General features: G+C 52.5%; 1 protein-coding gene across 1 annotated transcript in view; it reads right to left on the minus strand.

Moving 5' to 3' along the window:
* Window positions 1-7,137, minus strand: part of GATA4 (GATA binding protein 4) — an 80,525-nt gene extending 73,388 nt beyond the window's left edge. The window contains exon 1 of the mRNA XM_036315479.1: window positions 7,032-7,137. The gene's annotated coding sequence lies outside the window, so the exon portion shown is untranslated. The remainder of the gene's footprint in view (window positions 1-7,031) is intronic.
* Between the last annotated feature and the right edge of the window lie 770 nt (window positions 7,138-7,907).

The following is a 7,907-nucleotide window of genomic DNA, read 5'->3' on the forward strand; positions in this document are numbered from 1 at the left end:
ATACAGCCGTGCCTCTGACCAGGCAACAAATATCCCCCAGGGGCAGGGGAGGAAGGCCAGCTTGACTAAAGCCTATGGCACCTTGGGACGGAGATCTGAATGAGAATGAGAAGTGGCACAGCCAGGTTAGTGGGACATCTGGGGGGAGCGGGGACAGCAGCATGAGGGGCTTAGCACACTGAGCTTAGGGGTGGGCAGGGGAGACTGTCTTCTCCCAGGGAAAGACCTTCCTTTTCACCAGCCACTTTCAATTGGGAAGCCCATGGGCGAGTAGAGGGTAGAGGGCTAGGGCCTCTCATTGCCCGCCTTCTGGGAGGGGATTCCTGCATTGAATGGAAGGGTGGACCAGATAACCTCTGGGGCCCTTCCAACTCCCAACATCTCTGATTTGTATGTCTTGAGGGAAAGAAGTGAGCAGTCATGGGACTGGAATCATTGATTAGGGGCCCGCCCCAGTGGTCAGCCTAGTCCTCATCTTGGGCAAATAATTTAACCTGTCAGTACAAGGCACAATGCCTGGTGCAGAGTAAAGCTTTGTAAATGTTTGCTGAATGAATGAATGAATGAATGGGTGGGTGGGTAGGTGGATTTAAGACTCCCATGTCCCCAGGAATACTGGTGAAAATTGGAATCTTACAGAGAGCCTTTAGGTTGGTATGGAGTTTGAGTGTAAAGTATATTGATCTTAAAAGAAAATGGGATTCCCCCAACCCCAAAAAGGTTCTAATTCACCCTGACATCGACCATGGGTAGAATTATAATTTACCAGTATCAGTAAGCATTTTACACAGTGGTGAGTTTTGAGTCCACACAAAACTATTTCATTAATCCCTCCGCCGCCGATGGGGCAGATCTGTGCCACCCAGGGCCGGGTGGGGCACTCCAGCCCCTGTCCCCGCCCACTCCTCCCTCTTCCCGGAGAAATACCAAGGTCTAATGGATTGTTCTTGTTGCTGTCCAGATTAGATAGCGAGCCCCTTCGTTATCGCGGCTGGAGCAACCCGGATCGGCCACCACGCTGAGAGCTTTCTAAGGCTGCCCGGCGCGAAGCCTGGGGAGTCTAGAAGGCAGGAGAGAGCAGAGAGCCGCTGACAAGTCCTGCTCCCTGCCCCGGGCTGTTTCCAGGGAGCCCCTCTTCTCAGAACTGGCCGCTAACCCCAAATCCTACCCCCACTCCCACAGCATTTAACGAGGTATCCGCGTGATCCGCGGCTGTTATCTGCTGAATTCTGGGGAGTGGTTCTAAGACAGGAACTCCTTGATTCTGCACGTTAACCTTCCAAAAGCTAGGAACACCCCCCTCTCCGTTCCCTCCCCAACACCAGAGAGGTGCTTTTGCACCAACTGGGACTTCCACATCCCACCAGTAGGGTATTACTTTCCTGATGTTTGCTGTTCTAGAATCATCGCAGGAGAAGCATAGCTGACTTTCTCACCTCCTTCTGAATCCCCCATGGTTAAGGGGCTGCCTGTTAGTGATCCTGTTTCTCCAAGGAAAGTTTCTTTAAAGTTTTATTTCCTTTTCTTAAAGAAAGAAACCGTAACACGTTTTATTTTTCTCTTATGAGGTATTTTTGTCTCCAGCAATTTTCTTGAAAGCAAAAAGGACACACCATCTCCCAGCACCATTATAGAGAATAAAACGTTCACGCATGCTCTAACAAACGCTGTGTAAAATAAATAACAAGTGCCCCAAATCATTATTTATCTACAAGGAGAGACTAATCGTTCTCTGATTATTATGAATGATAGACCTGCAGTGATATAACAGAAAGCAAATAGAATCTGAGCGAATGAACAAGGAATAGTTATCTATTTATATCGTATCAATTTCCTTTGGAGTTAGTGGAAAGCCATAGTGAATGGTATGACAGGACAAGTCATCTAGGCTCAGTCGTAAACGTTTCCACAATATTAAAAATAACCTGCACCGTGTTTTTTGAGTGAATTAACCTCCATAGACACCCACCTAGCCCTTGGAAAATGATTTTGTAGTGCGCTATTCATTTAGAGGTGGAAATTGAACAAATTCCTTAAGGGCGACAAAACAGCTACTATGCAGCTTAATATTCAGGAACTCGGTAAAAAGGAGGCTTCTGATTCACCTAACAAGGCATCATCCTCCAGTAACTTCTGCACGCAAGCGGTACACCCGAATTATTACAAACGAATTTATTATGTGGGGTAAGAGACTTGAGTTGGGATGGGGAAATTTTAAAGGTGACGCATGTGTCTGAGAGTATCCTGCGGTCACTGAAACCAGCCGGGGCTGCAGCCGGCCAAGAGCTGGGGTAAAATAGAAGGGCACACAGGGAGAAAAGAAAATCAAATTATATAGCTAAAGAGCAAAGGGAGGGGTTTTGATTCAGCAAGAAAGGGAAATCCTGGAAATGAATTAGAAGAAAGGGGGAGGGGAGAGACAAAGGAAAAGTGAAAACAAGAAAATGTAATACTAAAGGAATAAAGAAAATCCTTAAGAACAGGCGGCGGGTACGGTCCACGAGGGCAAAACAACACGTCTCGGTATCTGGTCTCTAAAGAAAAAGCAGCAGCCACCGACTCCTAGGACCGCCAATCCCCACGAACACCGCCCCAGGCGCCTGGCCATCGGCCCCCTGCTGTGGGCATGAGCGCGGGGGTGGGGGGTGGGGGGTGGGGAGTTGTAGCTACTGCCCCGGGCTTTTAGCGACAAGTGGTATTGGAAGGGTCTGCCAGGATTTTTTCTAAGACCAGGAGGCATGCTGGGGAATTGTTGAATTTGGGGCGCGCGAGCGCGGGCTGGAAGTAGTTACAAGGCAATGAATGCCCTTCAGCAGAGCCTCTGTGTGCCCAGGCCAAGAATCTGAATCTGATTGCCCCTCCACAAGCCCCAAGTCCAGAAGCTTCGGGAAATCTCTACCTCCAGCTCCCGCGCCAGCCGGTGACAGTGCCAGAAATATGAAGGCTCTTCAAACCGAGCCGAGGGAAACTCTCTGAACCAGGCGTCTGTGGCCACTGAGCCCTCCAGCCTGGGTGCCTGCCATTCGTGCCCCTCAATAACCCTCCAGATCCCGCCCAAGAAAGGACTGACCCACGGCTTTTCCCATAGAGTCTGGGGTTCGCTAGGTGGTGGGTGAGAGGTGTCTCCCCACAAGGGAATACTGAGAGCAGAGCAGCCTAACTCGGGGTGTGTGTGTGTGTGTGTGTGTGTGGCGGTGGTGGTGGCGGCGGTGGCGGTGGCGGTGGCGGTGGCGGTGGCGGTGGTGGTGTGTGTAAGAATAGCCGTTTTGATGTACAGCGGGCGTTGGGGCGAGCAGGTCCAGGTTCGGGCTACAGCCCAGCGCCTGGACAGGGGCGCACAGCAGCCGGCGGAGCTCTGCCCACCTTCTCCTCCGAGCCCTGGCCTTGGGCTTCCCCAGGGGGGCCTCCCGTGCAGAGGGCGACCCGGGCCGCTTTTTGAGCAGCGCCAGGCCCAGGCCCGAGGTCACACGACGGACCCAGGCCCAGACCCTAATGCCTGTGGCCCGGGCTTTCTCGCCCATCAGCCCGGCGCTCCGGATGCTGGGTCTCGCCGGGTTCCAGAGGCCAGGGACGCAGCGCGCCACACCCGCCCGAGGTGACCTGACACACGTGGCGCCATCATGGCTGAAATGCATTCAAACCAATCCGGCCTCGGTCTCGCCAGCAATAGACACCTCGAGAGGAGCTCCGCGCGTTCGTGGGCCGAGTGCGGGACTCGAGGGATCTGCTTGTTTACTTGCTAAGATCCGCGGGTGCTCGGGCGCGAGGTCGCGCGCGTCGGCAGGGGGTCCTCCGGGCCCCCAGTTTGCTGAACGAGCCCTCGACTACCACTGCCTCCTCCTCCGGCGGGCCACCAGGCTTTGTTTGCCCTGCCGGCGCCGGCGCCGGGCGGGGGATGCAGGGTGAGGGGGACGGCAAAGGGCAGGAGAGGAGATTCGGACGTTACCCGGCCCCTTAGCACACAGCCGTAAGGGGCAGCGCGTTCTTTCAGGCTCCTGTGCCAGGCTGCGCGGGCTGCGTGCTTCTCACCGGGGCTCTGTCCTGGGGAGGTCTTCTCTGATGACCAGCGGTGTAGCCACCGGTCCCAGCCCCTTGGCGGGAACCTCCGCGATGTAACTCTGGGCACAGCAACTTCTCCCAATCTTTTCATTCCCCCCCGCCACGCGAGGAGTGTGAGAAACAACACTTCAATATTAAACGAATCCACAAACTTTCAATCGCGACACACACGGGATTAAAATGGATCCTTAATGATCGAAACTGTTAGGCTCATGCTAAGTGTTCTTATTTTGGGACAAACGTCTGCCTCTTTGACGGGCCCCTGAGGCTTTATGGAATGGTCCCATGATCTGAGAGTCTCCATTCTTATCCTCTGCTCCTTACAAACAACAAAAAAGTTACTTTTCGTTCTCTTTGCTGAACTTCAGCGGGGTGAGGACTGTCCACCAGGCCCGGGCCCGTGGGGGGAACCCGGGGTATTTTTAAGTCCGCCGTCGCTTCTGTTGGGTCGCCCCGCGGGGCGCACACCCGGCTGGCGGCCCGGCTCCGCGGCCCTGGGCGCACGGGACCCTGGGCGCCAAGGTCCCCGGTCATTTTCTTTTCGCCGGCACCCTGAAGACGGCTCCCTTCCTCCCCGCCCTCGTCCTCTCGGACCCTCGGCCGGAGCCAGACGCCGCCAGGTTTATTGACCTTAGGTCGGCTTCGGGGCTTTATCAGACCCAGCGGGGTGTCCCGCGGCGCACCGGCCCCTCTCTCCACAGGCGCGGGGCCTGAGACCCTTTTAAGTTTTCCGGGAAACCTCTCCTTCCTGCCCCATCCCCGACTCCTTTCAAAGAACTTGCAGAAAAATCGCCCGAATTCGGGTCCTCCAATTCGCGCGATCGCGGAGTGAACGGAGGCGGGGCCCCCGGGGCCACGGGCATTTCCCGGTGTCGCCCCTTTATTATCTAGATAATGCAGGTGAAAGTGCCTCCCTCCCCTCAATTATTCGGATAATTGCCTCGACTCTCCACCTGGTGCTCTGTTTAGACAGGTGGCGATGGATCGCTCGAATTTCTCCAGTCTCAGTGCTGCCCCAACCCTACACCCCCTCCCCTCAGCGGCCCCAGCCCCAAAACCTCTCTGCACTTGCACGGCAAACGGTAATGTTCCGTCCTGTAAATCACTTGGCAAATATAACAAAGCTTTAGAAAGTCATTTGAGATGGGTATTTCATTGGGCTTGAGAAATAGAACAGGGATAAAGAACAACTTACTAACATTTCGTCAATACCAATCACACAAAACTGACCCCCTCCAATCGAACTCGAGAATGAAAATCACTGTGAGCGACAAAGTTTGTTAGAAGAGGAAACGTCTGTGTGGCTAAAAATGAATTCCAATGAATTATGTTAAAAAAAAGTTTCATAAAATGAGCTTTTAAATATCCTTTTACTCAAGGCTAATTTATCCAAATCGGACTAGCAGAAACAAAACACTACAGTTTCTAATAAAACTAAACCAATTTTGTGATGATAAACCGTGGGCGTCTGTCTAGAAGCCTTCTATAGTGAAGTCTCCTCGCAAATCAGAGCAGCATTTCCCCGATTTTGCCCAGCGAAAAACCTTTCAATTTCCCTCAATTTTGTCTCCAAAGTGCAGAGGAGTGAGAATATCAGTCCTGGGGGGAAACGAGGAAGGGGCAGGAAACCAGCGCTGGGCAGCGGAAAGATAAGTGAAGCAGATGAGTGCAAGTTTTGAGAAAACTTTTCGAATTCGACCGGCTGGAAGCAGCAGCGCTTCGGGGGAGGGGAACGGACCAGAAGGAATAATTTTCCACTCCCTGCTTTGCAAAGCTAATATTTGTGGTAAACGCACAGACATTGAGACTCGTTGCAGTAAATTCTACACGGTTCCAGAAGGGCACTTGCTTAGTCCTCCTAAGGTTACAGAGTTAAAAGATGCCATTGCCTGTTTTCACCCTTCGGGTAAGGGAGGAAGCTCAGACAACCTGGTTGGTTTCAACTCTCCCACAGCCTTAGTTCAGCTCGGTTTCGCTCTGAACTCAGGTCTGCTCATTCTCCACCCCAAAGCCTCCCCTCTGTTTCTCTTTTTCTTTGGGTTCAGCTCTTCTCTCAACTACAAAAATGAGTCAATGCTCATTTGCTCAAACTCTGGATTGGCAGGTAGCCGAGGTACGTTTGGTTTATATGCAAAAGCAGATGCAACAAAGCTCTTCAGAGCACAAGTGAGCTGGGGAAGAAAATCACAACCACCTCCACCAGCCCCCCCCCCCCCCAATGTCTCACTCCAGAATAAATGAAAAAATTAAGCCCAAGCCTAGCTGACCCTGGGCCTGTGACTAGGCAAAGAAAAGTATCAGATCCTGAAGGCCTTGAGGCCTACCCACTACCTCACCAATGAGGCCAACAGGAAAGCCAGTGAGACTTTCTGCCCTGCAAGCACCCTGGGCAGGGCTGGCACAGGCAGCGCTCTCCTAAGCTTTCCAAGGGGAGCATCAGAAGCTGGGACCCTAGGGGAAAACCATGTGACCTGGGTGTGCTGGAGGGAGAAAGGGCACAGGGTCCAGGGCCCCTGGTCACATCTATTTGATTTTTGTGTGTGGGATGTATATATTTTTTCTGGAGACACTGACCATCCCCACTGATTTCTGATTGTTGGAGCAGGACGCTAAACCAGGAAACAGAGAAACAAAAATGCTGCCCAATTGTAAGAAAGAGAAACCAGCTAGAGAAACTGGGAAAGGAAGCCTTGCCTCTGTGGCTAGGCCTGTGAAGAATCTCATCCTTTCTTCCTGTCCCCCTAGGTCCCTTGCAGGTCTTCAGTCACACACTGCCTAGTCCCTTCCCTCTCCTCTTTCCCCACCTCCCTCTCCTCACAGTCTGACATTCAGCACGCTCCCCACCGACTTCTGTTCCTCCAGCCCCACAGCTCCGGGCCCACCGCCCTCCGGGCCTTCCTCCTGGCTCCCTGGGTGCATCTCCCCCTCTGCCTTGATGGAGGGGCCACCAGGAGGGTCTGGAGGGGACTCACCCACGATGGGAGTGGTGTCTCTGCAGCTCCGGCTCCTCTCAGCTTGGCGCAAGGCAGGATCTCAGGGACAGTCTAGGTCCTTTGCTCGGGGATTCCAGGCTGTTGTCAGCGGGGGTGGGAGGGAGGCGGTGTGAGCTACGTCTCCCAGCTCCCTCCGAGCTCCCAGCTTTCCCTTCAGAATTAGATAACAGGGAAAATAGATAACAGAAGTGGTTAATTAATTCAGCAAGCTTTTTTTTCTTTTTCTTTTAGGTATGTGTATGTAGAAGTGGAAGGAAACCCTGTTAGGGAATGAAGCCCTGGCTGGATATATATATATATTTAAAGTCAATGTTCACAGGGTTCCAGAGATGCTTCTGGAAGGTCACTCAGAAGGACTCAAGATTGACAGGAAACAAACCTAAGAAATCAGCATTCGTGGCGGAGAAATGCTGACTTCACAGCTTGTGGCTTCTCCACCCCAAGTGTGTCTCAGACACCAGTCCTGCCTTTCTGACCAGTGGGGAGGGCTGCTTTGTGGTATTTGCTTAGGTCATGCAATCGTCCTCTGAAAGTAGAGATAATAATAACAGCAGTCCTGCTCTTCCTGGTATGGCAATAAAACATGACAGATTTCAAAGCGCTTGCTTGTGGTCTTTTCTGGGCTCCTCACAACAGGAACGGGCAGGCAGATTACATAATAATAAGAGATAGTTGAGACAGTTGAGCTCAGAGAGGTCAGTAAAGTGTCCATGGAGGACACAGCAAAGAAGAGCTCCCCTATTGGATTCCAGGTCAATTGATTCCTAATCTATCTATATAATAAAAGCCCAGCGACCATTACAGAGGGACGACCGGACAACCAGAATGACCGGTCGCTATGATGCGAACTGACCA

This window comes from Myotis myotis, unplaced genomic scaffold (assembly GCF_014108235.1).
Source record: "Myotis myotis isolate mMyoMyo1 unplaced genomic scaffold, mMyoMyo1.p scaffold_m19_p_6, whole genome shotgun sequence".
Classification (NCBI taxonomy): domain Eukaryota; kingdom Metazoa; phylum Chordata; class Mammalia; order Chiroptera; family Vespertilionidae; genus Myotis; species Myotis myotis.